This window comes from Arachis hypogaea, chromosome 19, assembly GCF_003086295.3.
Source record: "Arachis hypogaea cultivar Tifrunner chromosome 19, arahy.Tifrunner.gnm2.J5K5, whole genome shotgun sequence".
Lineage (NCBI taxonomy): Eukaryota > Viridiplantae > Streptophyta > Magnoliopsida > Fabales > Fabaceae > Arachis > Arachis hypogaea.
This window is the reverse complement of record NC_092054.1, coordinates 106,007,208-106,028,721: the sequence shown is the minus strand read 5'-3', so window position 1 is coordinate 106,028,721 and position 21,514 is coordinate 106,007,208. Positions and strand designations below refer to the sequence as shown.

Sequence of the window (21,514 nt, the reverse complement as noted above, 5' to 3'; positions counted from 1 at the left end):
CCTCCAGGGTGTGATTTTTCTTCTGCTGTTTTTGATTCCGTTTTTGAATTTTTTGTATATTTTGTGACTCCACATGATCATGAACCTAATAAAACATGAAAAAAACAATAAAAAAAAGAATTAGATAAACATTGGGTTGCCTCCCAACAAGCGCTTCTTTAATGTCAATAGCTTGACAGTGGGCTCTCATGGAGCCTCACAGATGTGCAGAGCTTTGTTGAGACTCTCCAACACCAAACTTAGAGTTTGGATATGGGAGTTCAACACCAAACTTAGAGTTTGGTTGTGGCCTCCCAACACCAAACTTAGAGTTTGACTGTGGGGGCTCTGGTTGACTCTGCTTGGAGAGAAGCTTTTTCTGCTTCCTCTCCATAGTTGCAGAGGGAGATCCTTGAGTTTTAAACACAAGGGAGTCCTCATTCCATTGAAGGACTATTTCACCTCTGTCAACATCAATCACAGCTCTTGCTGTGGCCAGGAAAGGTCTTCCTAGGATGATGGATTCATCCTCTTCCTTTCCAGTATCCAGGACTATGAAATCAGCAGGGATGTAAAGGCCTTCAACCCTTACTAACACGTCCTCTTCTTGTCCATAAGCCTATTTTCTTGAGCTGTCTGCCATCTCTAATGAGATTTTAGCAGCTTGCACCCCAGAGATTCCCAGTTTCTCTATTACAGAGACGGGCATGAGGTTTATCCCTGAACCAAGGTCACACAGAGCCTTAAAGATCATGGTGCCTATGGTACAAGGTATTATGAACTTTCCAGGATCCTGTCTCTTCTGAGGCAATGTCAGTTGATCCAGATCACTTAGTTCATTGATGAACAAGGGAGGTTCATCTTCCCAAGTTTCAATGCCAAATAATTTGGCATTCAGCTTCATGATTACACCAAGGAACTTGGCAGCTTGTTCTTCAGTGACATCCTTATTCTCTTCAGAAGAGGAATACTCATCAGAGCTCATGAAGGGCATAAGGAGGTTCAATGGAATCTCTATGGTCTCTAGATGAGCCTCAGAGTCCTTTGGTTCCTCAGAGGGAAGCTCCTTATTGATCACTGGACGTCCCAGGAGGTCTTCCTCCTTGGGATTCACGTCCTCCTCTCCTTTTTTGGGTTCGGCCATGGCGCTTATGTCAATGGCCTTGCACTCTCCTTTTGGATTCTCTTCTGTATTGCTTGGGAGAGTACTAGGAGGGATTTCAGTGATCCTTTTACTCAGCTGGCCCACTTGTGCTTCCAAATTTCTAATGGAAGACCTTGTTTCATTCATGAAACTTACAGTGGCCTTAGATAGATCAGAGACTTGATTTGCTAAATTAGAAGCATTTTGTTCAGAGTTCTCTGTCTGTTGCTGAGTTGATGATGGAAAAGGTTTGCTATTGCTAAACCTGTTTCTTCCACCATTATTAAAGCCTTGTTGGGGCTTTTGATCCTTCCATGAGAAATTTGGATGATTTCTCCATGTTGAGTTATAGGTGTTTCCATAAGGTTCACCTAAGTAGTTCACCTCTGCTATTGCAGGGTTCTCAGGATCATAGGCTTCTTCTTCAGAAGATGCCTCTTGAGTACTGTTGGATGCAGCTTGCATTCCATACAGACTCTGAGAGATCATATTGACTTGCTGAGTCAATATTTTATTCTGAGCCAATATGCCATTCAGAGTATCAACCTCAAGAACTCCCTTCTTCATAGGCGTCCCATTACTTACAGGATTCCTTTCAGAAGTGTACATGAACTGGTTATTAGCAACCATGTCAATGAGTTCTTGAGCTTCTGCAGGCGTTTTCTTTAGGTGAATGGATCCACCTGCAGAAGTGTCCAGTGACATTTTTGATAGCTCAGATAAACCATCATAGAATATATCCAGGATGGTCCATTCTGAAAGCATGTCAGAAGGACACTTTTTGGTCAACTGTTTGTATCTTTCCCAAGCTTCATAGAGGGATTCACCTTCTTTCTGTCTGAAGGTTTGAACATCAGCTCTAAGCTTGCTCAGCTTTTGAGGAGGAAAGTACTTGGCTAAGAAAGCCGTGACCAGCTTATCCCAAGAGTTCAGGCTGTCTTTAGGTTGAGAATCCAACCATAATCTAGCTCTGTCTCTTATAGCAAAAGGGAAAAGCATGAGCCTGTAGACTTCCGGATCTATTCCATTAGTCTTAACAGTATCACATATCTGCAAGAATTCAGTTAAGAACTGAAAAGGATCTTTAGATGGAAGTCCATGAAACTTGCAGTTCTGGTGCATCAGAGAAACTAATTGAGGTTTCAGCTCAAAGTTGTTTGCTCCAATGGCAGGAATGGAGATGCTTCTTCCATGTAAATTGGAATTAGGTGCAGTAAAGTCACCAAGCATTCTCCTTGCATTATTATTATTTTCGGCTGCCATCTCCTCTGCCTGTTCGAAAATTTCTGAAAGATTATCTCTGGATTGTTGTATTTTAGCTTCTCTTAATTTTCTTTTCAGAGTCCTTTCAGGTTCTGGATCTGCTTCCACAAGAATGTTCTTATCCTTGCTCCTGCTCATATGACAAGGAAGAATGGCCAGAAAATTGATAATAATAATAGAGATCCTTTATACCACAGTATAGGGATCCCTTTGTGAGTGGAGGAAAAGAGGGGGAGACAAAGAATGTAATGTAATGGAAGAAACACAACTGTGAGGAGGCTTTGATATGTGAGATGAGATGTTAGGATATGAATGAATAAATAGAATGAGATGAGGGAGGGATAATTTTTGAAAATTATTTTGAAAAAGAGTTAGTGATTTTCGAAAATGGTTTTTGAAAAATGTTAGTAATTTTCGAAAATTTTTGAAATCAAAAATAGAAAATAAAAATAATTAGTTAATTAAAAAGAAATTTTTGAAAAAGAGGGAGATATTTTCGAAAATTAGAGAGAGAGAGTTAGTTAGGTAGTTTTGAAAAAGTTAAGAAACAAACAAAAAGTTAGTTAGTTAGTTGAAACAAATTTTGAAAAGATAAGAAGATAGGAAGTTAGAGAAGATATTTTGAAACCAACTTTTTGAAAAAGATAAGATAAGAAGATATTTTTGAAAAGATATGATAGAAATTAGTTTTGAAAAAGATTTGATTTTTAAAATCACAATTAATGACTTGATTCATAAGAAATCACAAGATATGATTCTAGAACTTAAAGTTTGAATCTTTCTTAACAAGTAAGTAACAAACTTCAAATTTTTTAATCAAAACATTAATTGTTTATGTTATTTTCGAAAATTTGGTATAAAAATAAGAAAAAGATTTTTGAAAAATATTTTTGGAATTTTCGAAAATAACTAAGAAATTTGAAAAAGATTTGATTTTTGAAAAAGATTTTGAAAAAGATAAGATTTTCAAATTGAAAATTTGATTTGACTCATAAGAAACAACTTTGATTTTTAAAAATTTTTGAAAAAGTCAACTCAATTTTCGAATTTGATGAGAGAAAAAGGGAAAGATATTTTTTTGATTTTTGAAATTTTTATGAAAAACATGAAAATTATGCAATGCATGAAATTTTTAGATCAAAACATGTGATGCATGCAAGAATGCTATGAATGTCAAGATGAACACCAAGAACACTATGAATGTCAAGATGAACATCAAGAACATAATTTTGAAAAATTTTTAATGCAAAGAAAACATGCAAGACACCAAACTTAGAATTCTTTAATGCTTAGACACTAAGAATTCAAGAATGCATATGAAAAACAATAAAAGACACAAAACAAAAAAAAATCATCAAGATCAAGCAAGAAGACTTACCAAGAACAACTTGAAGATCATGAAGAACACTATTAATGCATGATATTTTCGAAAAAATGCAAGATGCATATGCAATTGACACCAAACTTATAACATGACTCAAGACTCAAACAAGAAACACAAAAATATTTTTGATTTTTATGATTTTCTAATTTTTTGGATTTTTATTTTATATTTTTCAAAAAAATTATTTAGAAAAAGGAAAAATAAGGATTCCAAAATTTTTAATATGAAATCCAGGAATCTTGCCATGTTAGTCTTAAAGCTCCAATCAAAGGGTCTGGTTTTAACATATAATTACATGGGCTGGAGTGATTAGTTGAATACCAATCCCAAAGTAGTTTGGGTATGGCTTTACAGCCAGATATGATTCAACATATTTCATGAAACACTAGAATTCATTCTTAAAAATTTTGAAGCCATAGAATAATTTATTTTTGAAAACATTTTTTTTCTTTTTTTTTTTGAAAACTTTTTTTTTTTCGAAAACAAAGAAGAATTTTTGAAAGATTTTTGAAAAATTTTTGAAAACAAAACAAAAAGAAAATTACCTAATCTGAGCAACAAGATGAACCGTCAGTTGTCCAAACTCGAACAATCCTCGGCAACGGCGCCAAAAACTTGGTGCACGAAATTGTGATCTCCAGGCTCGAACAAATCCTGGTAATGGCTCCAAAGCTTGGTGCTCTGATCTTAATTCATAATTGTCACAACTTCGATACAACTAACCAGCAAGTGCACGGGTCATCCAAGTAATACCTTACGTGAGTAAGGGTCGAATCCCACGGAGATTGTTGGTATGAAGCAAGCTATGGTCACCTTGCAAATCTCAGTCAGGCGGATTTAAACATGATACTTTATTAGATTAAAATAAACAATAAAAGGGATAGAGATACTTATGTAGATTCATTGGCAGGGATTTCAGATAAGCGAATGGAGATGCTTTTCGTTCCTCTGAACCTCTGCTTTCCTGCTATCTTCATCCAATCAGTCTTACTCCTTTCCATGGCTGGCTTTATGTGATACATCACCACTGTCAATGGCTACTTTCGGTCATCTCACGGGAAAATGATCCAATGCCCTGTCACGGCACGGCTAATCGTCTGGAGGCATCACCCTTGTCAATGGCTTCATCTTATCCTCTCAGTGAATAATATGCTCACGCACCCTGTCACGGCACGGCTACTCATCTGTCGGTTCTCGATCATGCTGGAATAGGATTTACTATCCTTTTGCGTCTGTCACTAACGCCCTGCAATCGCGAGTTCGGAGCTCGTCACAGTCATTCAATCATTGAATCCTACTCGGAATACCACAGACAAGGTTTAGACCTTCCGGATTCTCTTGAATGCCGCCATCATTCTAGCTTACGCCACAAAGATTCTGGTTAGGAGATCTAAGAGATATTCATTCTAGCTTAATTCATGTAGAACAGAAGTGTTTGTCAGGCACGCGTTCATAAGGGAGATGGTGATGAGCGTCACACATAATCATCACCTTCATCACGTTCTTGGGTGCGAATGGATATCTTAGAAGCGAAATAAGATGAATTGAATAGAAAACAGTAGTACTTTGCATTAATCTTTGAGGAACAGCAGAGCTCCACACCTTAATCTATGGAGTGTAGAAACTCTACCGTTGAAAATACATAAGTGAAGGTCCAGGCATGGCCGAGATGGCCAGCCCCCTAAAACGTGATCAAAGAATCATAAGGTAATCCAAAGATGCCTAATACAATAGTAAGAGGTCCTATTTATAATAAACTAGCTACTAGGGTTTACATGAGTAAGTATTTGATGTATAAATCCACTTCCGGGGCCCACTTGGTGTGTGTTTGGGCTGAGCTTAAGTGTTGCACATGCAGAGGCCATTTGTGGAGTTGAACGCCAGTTTTTGTGCCAGTTTGGGCGTTCAACTCTGGTTTTGGATCCTTTTCTGGCGCTGGACGCCAGATTTGGGCAGAAGGCTGGCGTTGAACGCCAGTTTACGTCGTCAATTCCTGGCCAAAGTATGAACTATTATATATTGCTGGAAAGCCCTGGATGTCTACTTTCCAACGCAATTGGAAGCGCGCCATTTCGAGTTCTGTAGCTCCAAAAAATCCACTTTGAGTGCAGGGAGATCAGAATCCAACAGCATCAGCAGTCCTTCTTCAACCTCTGAATCTGATTTCTGCTCAAGTCCCTCAATTTCAGCCAGAAAATACCTGAAATCACAGAAAAACACACAAACTCATAGTAAAGTCCAGAAATGTGAATTTAACATAAAAACTAATGAAAACATCCCTAAAAGTAACTAGATCCTACTAAAAACATACTAAAAACAATGTCAAAAAGCGTATAAATTATCCACTCATCAAAAGTACTACTGTTTTCTATTCAATTCTTCTTATTTCGCTTCTAAGATATTCATTCGCACTTCAACCTGAATGTGATGAACGTGACAATCATCATCATTTCCTATGAACGCGTGCCTGACAACCACTTCCGTTCTACCTTCGACTGAATGAGTATCTCTTAGATCTCTTAATCGGAATCTTCGTGGTGTAAGCTAGAATGATGGCGGCATTCAAGAGAATCCGGAAGGTCTAAACCTTGTCTGTGGTATTCCGAGTAGGATTCAATGATTGAATGACTGTGACGAGCTTCAAACTCGCGATTGCCGGGCGTAGTGACAGACGCAAAAGGATAGTAAATCCTATTCCAGCATGATCGAGAACCGACAGATGAATAGCCGTGTCGTGACAAGGTGCGTTGACCATTTTCACTGAGAGGATAGGATGAAACCATTGACAAGGGTGATGCCTCCAGACGATTAGCCGTGCCGTGACAGGGCATTTGGATCATTTTCCCGAGAGAAAACCGAAAGTAGCCATTGACAGTGGTGATGTATCACATAAAGCCAGCCATGGAAAGGAGTAAGACTGATTGGATGAAGATAGCAGGAAAGCAGAGGTTCAGAGGAACGAAAGCATCTCTATTCGCTTATCTGAAATTCTCACCAATGATTTACATAAGTATTTCTATCGCTATTTTATTAATTTCGAAAACCCCATTACTATTTTATATCCGCCTGACTGAGATTTACAAGGTGTCCATAGCTTGCTTCATACCAACAATCTCCGTGGGATTCGACCCTTACTCACGTAAGGTATTACTTGGATGACCCAGTGCACTTGCTGGTTAGTTGTGCGAAGTTCTGAACCGTGGTATTGGCATCATGTTTTTGGCGCCATTACCAGGGAAAGAAAAGAGCGATGAATTTTACATAATTAAAGTGTAATCACAATTTCTGCGCACCAAGTTTTTGGCGCCGTTGCCGGGGATTGTTCGAGTTTGGACAACTGACGGTTCATCTTGTTGCTCAGATTAGGTAATTTTCTTTTTGTTTTGTTTTCAAAAATTTTTCAAAAATCTTTCAAAATTTTTCTTTTTTTTTCGAAAAAAAAAAGTTTTCAAAAATATAATAAAAATAATGTTTTCAAAAATAAATTATTCTATGGCTTCAAAACTTTCAAGAATGAATTCTAGAGTTTCATGGTAACATGTTGAATCCTATCTGGCTGAAAAGCCATACCCAAACTCCTTTGGGATTGGTCTTCAACTAATCACCTCAATGGATGTAAAGCCATTCTAAAGCTTGACTGGCTATAAAGCCATGTCTGACCCTTTGATTGGAGCTTTAGACTAAAGAGCACAAGATTCCTGGAATTCATATTAAAGAATTTGAAATCCTTATTTTTGTTTTTCAAATAATTTTCGAAAAAAAATACAAAAAAATTAGAAAATCATAAAAATCAAAAATATTTTTTGTGTTCTTGTTTGAGTCTTGAGTCATGTTATAAGTTTGGTGTCAATTGCATGTGCATCTTGCATTTTTTCGAAAATAATCATGCATTCATAGTGTTCTTCATGATCTTCAAGTTGTTCTTGGTAAGCCTTCTTGTTTGATCTTTGCATTTGCATGTTTTGTGTCTTTTCTTGTTTTTCATATGCATTCTTGGATTCTTAGTGTCTAAGCATTAAAGAATTCTAAGTTTGGTGTCGTGCATGTTTTCTTTGCATTAAAAATTTTTCAAAAATGTGTTCTTGATGTTCATCATGATCTTCATAGTGTTCTTGGTATTCATCTTGACATTCATAGCATTCTTGCATGCATTCATTGTTTTGATCCATAACATTCATGCATTGCATCATTTTTCTTGTTTTTCTCTCTCATCATAAAAATTCAAAAATAAAAAAAAATATCTTTCCCTTTTTCTCTCATCAAATTCGAAAATTTGGATTGACTTTTTCAAAAATTTTCAAAATCAAGTTGTTTCTTATGAAGTCAAATCAAATTTTCAATTTGAAAATCTTATCTTTTTCAAAATCTTTTTCAAAAAATCAAATCTTTTTCAAATTTCTTAGTTATTTTCGAAAATTCCAGAAATATTTTTCAAAAAATCTTTTTCTCATTTTTATATCAAATTTTCGAAAATAACAATAACAATTAATGTTTTGATTCAAAAATTTTAAGTTTGTTTCTTACTTGTTAAGAAAGATTCAAACTTTAAGTTCTAGAATCATATCTTGTGATTTCTTGTGAATCAAGTCATTAATTGTGATTTTAAAAAAAAAATCAAATCTTTTTCAAAAACTAATTTCTATCATATCTTTTCAAAAATATCTTCTTATCTTATCTTTTTCAAAAATTTGATTTCAAAATATCTTTTCTAACTTCCTAACCTCTTATCTTTTCAAAATTTGTTTCAATCAACTAACTAACTCTTTGTTTGTTTCCTACCTTTTTCAAAACTACCTAACTAACTCTCTCTCTCTCTCTAATTTTCGAAAATATCTCCCTCTTTTTCAAAATTTCTTTTTAATTAACTAATTATATTTTTTATTTTGAATTTTCGAAAATTACTACTAACCTTTTTCAAAAACTATTTTCGAAAATCACTTTCTCTTTTTCAAAAATTATTTTCGAAAATCCTTCTCCCTCATCTCCTTCTATTTATTTATTCATCTACTAACATCTCTTCCTCACATCACCAAAAATCCGAACCCTCTCTCTCTCTCTGAGTTCAGATTTTCTTCTTCTTTTCTTCTACTAACACAAGGACCTCTATACTGTGATATAAAGGATCCATATTATTATTATTATTTTCTTTGTGCCCTCTTCTTTGTCATATGAGCAGGAGCAAGGACAAGAACATTCTTGTTGAAGCAGATCCAGAACCTGAAAGGACTCTGAAGAGAAAATTAAGAGAAGCTAAATTACAACAATCCAGAGATAACCTTTCAGAAATTTTCGAACAGGAAGAGGAGATGGCAGCCGAAAATAATAATAATGCAAGGAGGATGCTTGGTGACTTTACTGCACCTAATTCCAATTTACATGGAAGAAGCATCTCCATTCCTGCCATTGGAGCAAACAACTTTGAGCTGAAAACCTCAATTAGTTTCTCTGATGCAGCAGAACTGCAAGTTTCATGGACTTCCATCTGAAGATCCTTTTCAGTTCTTAACTGAATTCTTGCAGATATGTGATACTGTTAAGACTAATGGAGTAGATCCTGAAGTCTACAGGCTCATGCTTTTCCCTTTTGCTGTAAGAGACAGAGCTAGAATATGGTTGGACTCTCAACCCAAAGACAGCCTGAACTCTTGGGATAAGCTGGTCACGGCTTTCTTAGCCAAGTTCTTTCCTCCTCAAAAGCTGAGCAAGCTTAGAGTGGATGTTCAAACCTTCAAACAAAAAGATGGTGAATCCCTCTATGAAGCTTGGGAAAGATACAAACAGCTGACCAAAAAGTGTCCTTCAGACATGCTTTCAGAATGGACCATCCTGGATATATTCTATGATGGTTTATCTGAGTCATCAAAGATGTCATTGGATACTTCTGCAGGTGGATCCATTCACCTAAAGAAAATGCCTGCAGAAGCTCAAGAACTCATTGATATGGTTGCTAATAACCAGTTCATGTACACTTCTGAGAGGAATCCTGTGAGTAATGGGACGCATATGAAGAAGGGAGTTCTTGAAGTTGATACTCTGAATGCCATATTGGCTCAGAACAAAATATTGACTCAGCAAGTCAATATGATTTCTCAGAGTCTGAATGGAATGCAAGCTGTATCCAACAGTACTCAAGAGGCTTCTCCTGAAGAAGAAGCTTATGATCCTGAGAACCCTGCAATAGCAGAGGTGAATTACTTAGGTGAACCTTATGGAAACACCTATAACTCATCATGGAGAAATCATCCAAATTTCTCATGGAAGGATCAAAAGCCTCAACAAGGCTTTAATAATGGTGGAAGAAACAGGTTTAGCAATAGCAAGCCTTTTCCATCATCCACTCAGCAACAGACAGAGAACTCTGAACAAAATACCTTTAATTTAGCAAACTTAGTCTCTGATCTATCTAAGGCCACCGTGAGTTTCATGAATGAAACAAGGTCTTCCATTAGAAATTTGGAAGCACAAGTGGGCCAGCTAAGTAAAAGGATCACTGAAATCCCTCCTAGTACTCTCCCAAGCAATACAGAAGAGAATCCAAATGGAGAGTGCAAGGCCATTGACATAAGCACCATGGCCGAACCCAAAGAAGGAGAGGAGGACGTGAATCCCAAGGAGGAAGACCTCCTGGGACGTCCAGTGATCAATAAGGAGCTTCCCTCTGAGGAACCAAAGGACTTTGAGGCTCATCTAGAGACCATAGAGATTCCATTGAACCTCTTTATGCCCTTCATGAGCTCTGATGAGTATTCCTCTTCTGAAGAGAATGATGATGTCACTGAAGAACAAGCTGCCAAGTTCCTTGGTGTAATCATGAAGCTGAATGCCAAATTATTTGGCATTGAAACTTGGGAAGATGAACCTCCCTTGTTCATCAATGAACTAAGTGATCTGGATCAACTGACATTGCCTCAGAAGAAACAGGATCCTGGAAAGTTCATAATACCTTGTACCATAGGCACTATGATCTTTAAGGCTCTGTGTGACCTTGGTTTAGGAATAAACCTCATGCCCCTCTCTGTAATAGAGAAATTGGGAATCTATGGGGTGCAAGCTGCTAAAATCTCATTAGAGATGGCAGACAATTTAAGAAAACAGGCTTATGGACAAGTAGAGGACGTGTTAGTAAAGGTTAAAGGCCTTTACATCCCTGCTGATTTCATAGTCCTGGATACTGGAAAGGAAGAGGATGAATCCATCATCCTAAGAAGACCTTTCCTAGCCACAGCAAGAGCTGTGATTGATGTGGACAGAGGAGAATTAATCCTTCAAGTGAATGAGGACAACCTTGTGTTTACAACTCAAGGATCTCTCTCTGCATCCATGGAGAGGAAGCAGAAAAAGCTTCTCTTAAAGCAGAGTCAAACAAAGCCCCCACAGTCAAACTCTAAGTTTGGTGTTGAACTCCCATATCCAAACTCTAAGTTTGGTGTTGGAGAGTCTCAACAATGCTCTGAACATCTGTGAGGCTCCATGAGAGCCCACTGTCAAGCTATTGACATTAAAGAAGCGCTTGTTGGGAGGCAACCCAATTTTTCTCTAACTATATTTTTCTTAGTTATATGTCTTTGTAGGTTCATGATCATGTGGAGTCACAAAATAAATATAAAAATTGAAAATGGAATCAAAAAGAGCAGAAGAAAAATCACACCCTGGAGGAGCATCTGTCTGGCGTTCAACGCCAGAACAGAGCATGGTTCTGGCGCTGAACGCCCAAAATGGGCAGTGTCTGGGCGCTGAACGCCTAGAACAAGCATGGTTCTGGCGTTCAACGCCAGAAATGGCCAGTAAATGGGTGTTGAACGCCCAAAATGGGCACCAACCTGGCGCTGAACGCCCAGAGTTGTGTACAAGGGCATTTTACATTCCTAATTTGGTGCAAGGTTGTAATTCCTTGAACACCTCAGGATCTGTGGACCCCACAGGATCACCTCAGGATCTGTGGACCCCACAGGATCCCCACCTACCTCCACTCACTTCTTCTCATCCCTCTTTCACATAATTCCATAAACACTCTTCCCCAAAACCCTTCACCAATCACCTCAATCCATCTTCCCCATCACCTCTTCACCACTCACATCCATCCACTCTTCCCCATAAACCTACCTCATAAACTCCACCTACCTTCAAAATTCAAAACCAATTTCCCACCCAAACCCACCCTAAATGGCCGACCCTTAACCCCCCTCCCTCCCCTATATATAGCCCTCCATTCTTCCTCATTTTCACACAACACAACCCTCTCCTCTCTACTTGGCCGAAACACACTTCACCCCACTTCTTCATATTTTCTTCTTCTTCATCATCTATTCTTTCTTCTCTTACTCGAGGGCGAGCAAAATTCTAAGTTTGGTATGGTAAAAGCATAAGCTTTTTTGTTTTTCCATTACCATTGATGGCACCTAAGACCGGAGAATCCTCTAGAAAGGGGAAAGGGAAGATAAAAGCTTCCACCTCCGAGTCATGGGAGATGGAAAGGTTCATCTCTAAAGCCCATCAAGACCACTTCTATGATGTTGTGGCCAAGAAGAAGGTGATCCCTGAGGTCCCTTTCAAACTCAAAAGAAATGAGTATCTGGAGATCCGACATGAAATTCAAAGAAGAGGTTGGGAAGTTCTAACAAATCCCATCCAACAAGTCAGCATCTTAATGGTTCAAGAGTTCTATGCCAATGCATGGATCACCAAGAACCATGATCAAAGTAAGAACCCGGATCCAAAGAACTATGTTACAATGGTTCGGGGGAAATACTTAGATTTTAGTCCGGAGAATGTGAGGTTGGCGTTTAACTTGCCCATGATGCAAGGAGATGAACGCCCCTACACTAGAAGGGTCAACTTTAATCAAAGGTTGGACCAAGTCCTTATGGACATATGTGTGGAAGGAGCTCAATGGAAGATTGACTCCAAAGGCAAGCCGGTTTAACTAAGAAGATTGGACCTCAAGCCTGTGGCTAGAGGATGGTTAGAGTTCATTCAATGCTCAATCATTCCCACTAGCAACCGATCTGAAGTTACTGTGGATCGGGCCATCATGATTCATAGCATCATGACTGGAGAGAAAATAGAAGTTCATGAAGTCATCTCTAATGAACTCTACAAAATAGCCGAAAAATCATCCCCCATGGCAAGGCTAGCTTTTCCTCATCTTATCTGCCATCTATGTTACTCAGCTGGAGCTTTCATAGAAGGAGACATTCCTATTAAGGAAGAGAAGCCCATCACTAAGAAAAAGATGGAGCAAGCAAGAGAGCCCATTCATGGAGCTCAAGAGGCGCAGGAAGCTCATCACCATGAGATCCCGGAGATGCCTCAAATGCATTTTCCTCCGCAAAATTATTGGGAGCAAATCAACACCTCCCTAGGAGAATTAAGTGCCAACATGGGACAATTAAGGGTGGAACATCAAGAGCACTCCATCATGCTCCATGAAATAAGAGAAGATCAAAAAGCAATGAGGGAGGAGCAACAAAGACAAGGAAGAGACATAGAAGAGCTCAAGGACATCATTGGTTCCTCAAGAAGGAAACGCCACCATCACTAAGGTGGATTCATTCCTTGTTCTTATTTCTTCTGTTTTTCCTTTTCTATGTTATGTGCTTATCTATGTTTGTGTTTTCATTACATGATCATTAGTAGTTAGTAACATTGTCTTAAAGTTATGAATGTCCTCTGAATCCATCGCCTCTCTTAAATGAAAAATGTTTTAATTCAAAAGAACAAGAAGTACATGAGTTTCGAATTTATCCTTGAACTTAGCTTAATTATATTGATGTGGTGACAATGCTTCTTATTTTCTGAATGTATGCTTGAACAGTGCATATGTCTTTTGAAGTTGTTGTTCATGAATATTAAATATGTTGGCTCTTGAAAGAATGATGACTAGGAGACATGTTATTTGATAATCTGAAAAATCATAAAAAATGATTCTTGAAGCAAGAAAAAGCAGCAAAGAACAAAGCTTGCAGAAAAAAAAGAAAAAAAATTAGGCGAAAAAAAAATAGAAAGAAAAAGAAAAAGCAAGCAGAAAAAGCCAAAAGCTCTTAAAACCAAGAGGCAAGAGCAAAAAGCCAGTAACCCTTAAAACCAAAAGGCAAGGGCAAATAAAAAGGATCCCAAGGCTTTGAGCATCAGTGGATAGGAGGGCCTAAAGGAATAAAATCCTGGTTTAAGCGGCTAAACCAAGCTGTCCCTAACCATGTGCTTGTGGCGTGAAGGTGTCAAGTGAAAACTTGAGACTGAGCGGTTAAAGTCAAGGTCCAAAGCAAAAAAAAAAGAGTGTGCTTAAGAACCCTGGACACCTCTAATTGGGGACTTTAGCAAAGCTGAGTCACAATCTGAAAAGGTTCACCCAATTATGTGTCTGTGGCATTTATGTATCCGGTGGTAATACCGGAAAACAAAGTGCTTAGGGCCACGGCCAAGACTCATAAAATAGCTGTGTTCAAGAATCATCATACTGAACTAGGAGAGTGGTGCACGAAATATGAATCACACTTTTCACAACTCGTACCACTGACCAGCAAGTGCACTGGGTTGTCCAAGTAATACCTCACGGGAGTAAGGGTCGAATGCCACGGAAATTGTTGGTTTGAAGCAATCTATGGTTATCTTGTAAATCTTAGTCAGGAAGTCAATTATGTTTATCAGTTGAATTGCAACTAAACAATAGAGCATGGATTAAAGGTTACTTGTTATGCAGTAATGGAGAATATGTTGGAGTTTTGGAGATGCTTTGTCTTCTGAATCTCTGCTTTCTTCTGTCTTCTTGTTCACGCACGCACGTCTTCCTATGGCAAGCTGTGTGTTGGTGGATCACCGTTGTCAATGGCTACCTTCCATCCTTCCAGTGAAAACTACGCTCACGCGCTCTGTCACAGCACGGCTAATCACCGGTTGGTTCTCGATCCGGTTGGAATAGGAATTACTATCCTTTTGCGTCTGTCACTAACGCCCAGCCTTCAGGAGTTTGAAGCTCGTCACAGTCATTCAATCCTTGAATCCTACTCGGAATACCACAGACAAGGTTTAGACTTTCCGGATTCTCATGAATGCCGCCATCAGTTCTAGCTTATACCACGGAGATTCTGATTAAGGAATCTAAGAGATGCTCATTCAATCGTATATAGAACGGAGGTGGTTGTCAGGCACACGTTCATGATTTGAGGAAGGTGATGAGTGTCACAGATCATCACCTCCATCACAGTTAAGCGCGAATGAACATCTTAGAGAGAAACAAGCGTGTTTGAATCGAAAACAGAAATACTTGCATTAATTCATCGAGACACAGCAGAGCTCCTCACCCCCAACAATGGGGTTTAGAGACTCATGCCGTCAGAGAATACAAAGTTTAGATCTAGAATGTCATGAGATCCAAAATAAGTCTCTAAAAGTTGTTTAAATACTAAACTAGTAGCCTAGGTTTACAACAAATGAGTAAACTATGATGGATGATGCAGAGGCCCACTTCTGGGGCCCACTTGGTGTGTGCTGGAGCTGAGAATTAAGCAATCCACGAGCAGAGGCCATTTGTGGAGTTGAACGCCAGTTTTTGTGCCAGTTTGGGCGTTCAACTCCAGCTTTTGATCCTTTTCTGGCGCTGGACGCCAGAATTGGGCAGAGAACTGGCGTTGAACGCCAGTTTACATCGTCTATCCTTGTGCAAAGTATGAACTATTATATATTGCTGGAAAGCCCTGGATGTCTACTTTCCAACGCAATCGGAAGCATGCCATTTCAAGTTTTGTAGCTCCAGAAAATCCACTTTGAGTGCAGGGAGGTCAGAATCCAACAGCTTCAGCAGTCCTTTTTCAGCCTGAATCAGATTTTTGCTCAGCTCCTTCAATTTCAGCTAGAAAAATACCTGAAATTATAGAAAAACACACAACTCATAGTAAAGTCCAGAAATATGAATTTTTCCTAAAAACTAATGGAAATAAACTAAAAACTAACTAAAACATACTAAAAACTATATGAAATTAACCCCAAAAAGCGTATAAAATATCCGCTCATCAGAGAGTCAATAACACTATCTAAACTCTGAGTTCCTATAGATTCCAATCATTCTGAACCTCAAGGGATAAAGTGAGATGCCAAAACTATTCAAGAGGCAAAAAGCTATAAGTCCCGCTCATATGATTGAAGCTATGATTCATTGATAGTTTCGAATTTATAGTATATTCTCTTCTTTTTATCCTATTTGATTTTCAGTTGCTTGGGGACAAACAACAATTTAAGTTTGGTGTTGTGATGAGTGGATAATTTATACGCTTTTTGGTATTGTTTTTAGTAGAATCTAGTTACTTTTAGGGATGTTTTCATTAGTTTTTATGTTAAATTCACATTTCTGGACTTTACTAGGAGTTTGTGTGTTTTTCTGTGATTTCAGGTATTTTCTGGCAGAAATTGAGGGACTTGAGCAGAAATCAGATTCAGAGATTGAAGAAGGACTGCTGATGCTGTTGGATTCTGACCTCCCTGCACTCAAAGTGGATTTTCTGGAGCTACAGAACTCAAAATGGCACGCTTCCAATTGCGTTTGAAATTAGATATCCAGGGCTTTCCAGCAATGTATAATAGTTCATACTTTGCCCAAGTTTAGATGATGCAATCTGGCGTTCAACGCCAATTCTCTGCCCAATTCTGGCGTCCAGCGCCAGAAACAAGCTGCAAAGTGGAGTTCAACGCCCAAACTGGCACAAAAGCTGGCGTTCAACTCCAAGAAGGACCTCTACATGTGCAACACTCAAGCTCAGCCCAAGCACACACCAAGTGGGCCCCGGAAGTGGATTTATGCATCAATTACTTACTTCTGTAAACCCTAGTGACTAGTTTATTATAAATAGAACTTTTTATCATTGTATTCACAGTCTTGGTTACTCCGGTTCCCCTCTGGGGCCGAGACCAATGAACTTCATTCACTTATGTATTTTTGACGGTAGAGTTTCTACACTCCATAGATAAAGGTGTAGAGCTCTGCTGTTCCTCAAAGATTAATGCAAAGTACTACTGCTTTCTATTCAATTCTTCTTATTTCGCTTCTAAGATATTCATTCGCACTTCAATCTGAATGTGATGAACGTGACAATCATCATCATTCCCTATGAATGCATGCCTGACAACCACTTCCGTTCTACCTTCGACTGAATGAGTATCTCTTAGATCTCTTAATCGGAATCTTCGTGGTGTAAGCTAGAATGATGGCGGCATTCAAGAGAATCCGGAAGGTCTAAACCTTGTCTGTGGTATTCCGAGTAGGATTCAATGATTGAATGACTGTGATGAGCTTCAAACTCGCGATTGCCGGGCGTAGTGACAGACGCAAAAGGATAGTAAATCCTATTCCAGCATGATCGAGAACCGACAGATGAATAGCCGTGCCGTGACAGGGTGCGTTGACCATTTTCACTGAGAGGATAGGATGAAACCATTGACAAGGGTGATGCCTCCAGACAATTAGCCGTGCCGTGACAGGGCATTTGGATCATTTTCCTGAGAGAAGACCGAAAGCAGCCATTGACAGTGGTGATGTATCACATAAAGCCAGCCATGGAAAGGAGTAAGACTAATTGGATGAAGATAGCAGGAAAGCAGAGGTTCAGAGGAACGAAAGCATCTCTATTCGCTTATCTGAAATTCTCACCAATGATTTACATAAATATTTCTATCCCTATTTTATTAATTTCGAAAACCCCATTACTATTTTATATCCGCCTGACTGAGATTTACAAGGTGACCATAGCTTGCTTCATAGCAACAATCTCCGTGGGATTCGACCCTTACTAACGTAAGGTATTACTTGGACGACCTAGTGCACTTGCTGGTTAGTTGTGCGAAGTTGTGAACCATGGTATTGGCATCATGTTTTTGGCACCATTACCAGGGAAAGAAAAGAGCGATGAATTTTACATAATTAAAGTGTAATCACAATTTTTGTGCACCAGTGGGCAAGAAGTATCTGGCACTCTATGTTTCAGTCGATTGCAGATCTCAAGTGACTTTAAATCTGAACTCCTAAAGGCTCATGAAAACGATAATGTGTTACCGAAGGTGTTCCCAACTATTGAGCAAGGAAAGCGGTGGAGAGTGTCAGAGGATCAGGATGGGCTATGGAGATTCAGGGATAGGAACGTTGTGCCGGATGTTGGCACTTTGCAATAAGATATCTTAAAGGAAGCACACAAAAGCAGATTCTCTATTCACCCGAGGAGTACTAAGATGTACCATGATCTAAAGGCAATGTTTTGGTGGCTGGGTATGAAGAATGATGTGGCGGAATATGTTTCAAAGTGTTTAACCTGTCAAAAAGTAAAGATCGAACACTAGAGACCTTCTAGGGTGTTGCAACCTTTAGAGGTTCCGCAACGGAAGCGGAAAAGCATTACAATGGACTTTGTGTCGGGATTGCCAAGGACTATAGCCGGTTTTGATGTTGTCTGGGTGGTCATGGACCGACTAACGAAGACAACTCACTTTTTACGCATTCGGATGAATTACACTATCAAGGAGCTAGCACGGTTATACATAAAGGAGTTTGTGAGACTTAATGGTGTACCTGCTACTATAATCTCTTATAAAGATCCTCGTTTCACATCAAGGTTTTGGGGTGCATTTTTAAAAGCTTTTGGGACCCGCTTAAGCTTGAGCACGGCTTACCATCCTCAGACAGATGTTCAATCTGAGAGGACAATCCAAACACTAGAGGATATGTTGAGAGCTTGTGTTCTGGACCAATCGGCGAGTTGGGATTGACATATGTTGTTAGTAGAGTTTGCATACAATAATAGCTACCATGGGAGCATCGGAATGGCTCCGTATGAGGCTTTGTATGGGAGGAAATGTCAATCTCCGCTATGTTGGTATGAAGCTGTGGAGAAAGGCTTGTTGGGGCTGGAAATGATAGCTGAGACCATGGAACAAGTCAAGAAAATCTGAGATAGGATACTCACTGCACAGAGTCGTCAGAAAAGTTACGCCGATTAGAGGCGGAAGCCCTTGGAATTTGAGGAAGGAGACCATGTTTTCCTTAAAGTTACTCCAACCACGGGAGTAGGTAGGGCAATTAAAGCAAAGAAGTTGAATCCTCGGTACATTGGTCCGTTTCAGATCCTGGAGAGGGTTGGACCGGTGGCGTATCGAATGGCTCTACAACCTCACTTTTTGAACTTGCACGATGTATTTCATGTGTCACAGCTTTGGAAGTATAATCCTGATGCTAGCTATGTGTTAGAACCTGAATCAGTTCAGTTAAAAGAAGATTTGACGCTTCGGGTGACTCCGGTCAGAATTGACGATACTAGTATCAAACGGTTGCGTAGGAAAGAGGTTTCGTTAGTCAAACTGGCATGGAGTTGAGCCGGTGTTGAGGAGCACACATAGGAGCTTGAGTCGGAGATGCGAACTGATTATCCGTACTTATTCTCAGGTGATTGAATTTGAATTTTGTGGGCGAAATTCCCAATTAGGTGAGTAGAATGTAAAACTCAGTTAATTAATGACTAATTAGCCCATAAATGAGAATTTATTTTAGAAAGCCAAAAATGTAATTTTTATGGCTTAATATGATAAAGGAGATTGAGACGAGAATTTCGACACCAATTTTATAGAAATCAGCCCAAGATTGGACCGAACAGTCCAAACCGGGCCAACCGGACCCATATTGGCCCAACCAAACTAAACCTAAAACCCTCATTTCAGCACTCTCTCTCTCCTCACTAACACTAAGAACACGTTGGAAATGGAAGGAGAAAGGGGAAGAATACTCTCCCAAGTTTCTACCCTTGTTTGATCTTCAAACCACTATAACTTCTGATCCAGAGCTCCGATTACCGCACCGTTTCAGGCATGTGTTCACCGTGACAAGCTCTACAAAACCCACCACTTTATTCTTGAGGTAAGCCACGAATTTGGTCCAGTTTTCTCAACCTTAAATTCGAATTTTTGGGAAAAAAGTGTTGAGATTTTGGACTCTCTGATATTATAAGACCAACTAGCTTGAAGGAGAAGAGTAACCTTGTCTTCTTGACCCTTGGGTGTGCTAAGATTCTCAACCCTAGTGGAATTTGTTGATTTATGATGTTGGGTATTGAGTTGTTGTGTTTGGATGTGATAATTGTGGCTTAGGTAGTGTGTATGTGAATATTAAAACTTGATTGAGATTTTGGAAAGCTTGGAAAAGGGATTTGGTGTGCTAAAAATCTGTTCTTGGAGGTGTTGAATCTTGGTGAGCTTGTGAAAAAGTGATTTGGAGGTGTTCCGGGTTAAGCGAAAAAGCAGCTATCGGTTTCCTGTATCTAAAATGTAATGTGGTGTGAAAACTTAGACTAGAGGCCCTATGATAGGAATTGAATTATTGATGTTGTTGAATGGTTTAGATATATGGTGTGGTCATATATGTGATTATAAATATTGGTATTTTGATGGTATGATGCATGAGAGGTATGAATGTTTGATATATGTTTGATGATTGGTTGATGTTGAATTGTGAGGAAAACCATGTTGATGGTGGGGATGATATTGATTATATGTAATGATGGTTGATTGGTAATGGTGTTGTGGGAAATTGGGATGAGGAAGAACATATGGCATGTTAATGTATTATGAGCCGAATGGCTGAGATATTGCCGTGTTACGGCTGAGCTATTATTGAATTATGGCTGAGTATGATTGTATATATGCATATTTAATAAAATGTGAATGTTGCACTTCCACTATCTAAGATACGAGTTTTCTTGGGAGAAAGCAATGGCTAGCCACCATGTGTTCCAGGTCGAGACTCGATACTCTGCTGACCCTATGTCGTAAGTGTGGTCGGACACTGTGAAAGTTCCGGATGAGCTTGCCCTCGTGAATATACACTAGTGAGGGTGTTGGATATGAATTATGACTTATGTTGTGAATAACTCGAGTTGGGGATGCACGACAGAAGGACAGTCCAATGGTTAGCTACCAGGACTTGTCGGGTTGGCTATATAACCGACAGATGATATCATCAGCCATTAGATAGGCATGCATCATATGCATATTATGTGAATTATTTGGAATTGTCTATTTGACTGCATATTACTTGCTAATTGTCTAAATGACGTACCTGTTTCCTATTTGTATATCTCCTTGTCTGATATAATTGTGTTTGCCATATTATATTACTGTTGGCGGTTGCGAGGTCTACAAGAATTGGAAACGGAAGTATTAGTTAAACTGAAGATCTTTAGTTAGTTGCCATTTATGGTTTAGTCTGTTTATAAGCTTTGAATTATCTGGTGAAAGTTCTAGGATTGCCTTCGGCTTTCCCAGGACATTACATGTTAGATATGTGGGCACTGTTACCATACTGAGAACCTCCGGTTCTCACCCATGTGGATTTTGTGGTTTTCAAATGCAGGACTTGAGGCTTCTCGCTGAGGCATGCTATAGACTCTGGGATTAGCGAAGATCCTTAGTTCTTGGGACTTTACTTTGGTTTTATGTTTTCACTTAGATAATTTTATCTCCATTAAATAATGTATATAAATATACTATTTTGACTCCTCTTAGAGGTTGTTTTGGAGAATAGGTTTTGTTTTTCGCCCCATGGGTTTCCTTTGGGTTTCTCGCTTTATAAATATATTGTATATACTTCTATGCTCGGACCGGTCATCTTCGCAACTGGATCTTGAGTTTTGGATATTTGTGTTTTTGGCACTCTTTATATATTTTTGCGTTAGTCTATCCTTTATCTGTTTCCGTTACGTTATTTTATCGATCGG

At 39.0% G+C, this 21,514-nt stretch overlaps 1 non-coding gene across 1 annotated transcript; it reads left to right on the top strand.

Annotated features, from left to right (window-relative positions):
• Nucleotides 1-1,882: 1,882 nt before the first annotated feature.
• LOC112780737 (small nucleolar RNA R71) lies at nt 1,883-1,990 on the top strand. The gene has a single exon (XR_003191553.1). It is a non-coding gene; the product is annotated as a small nucleolar RNA R71 (small nucleolar RNA).
• Nucleotides 1,991-21,514: the final 19,524 nt, after the last annotated feature.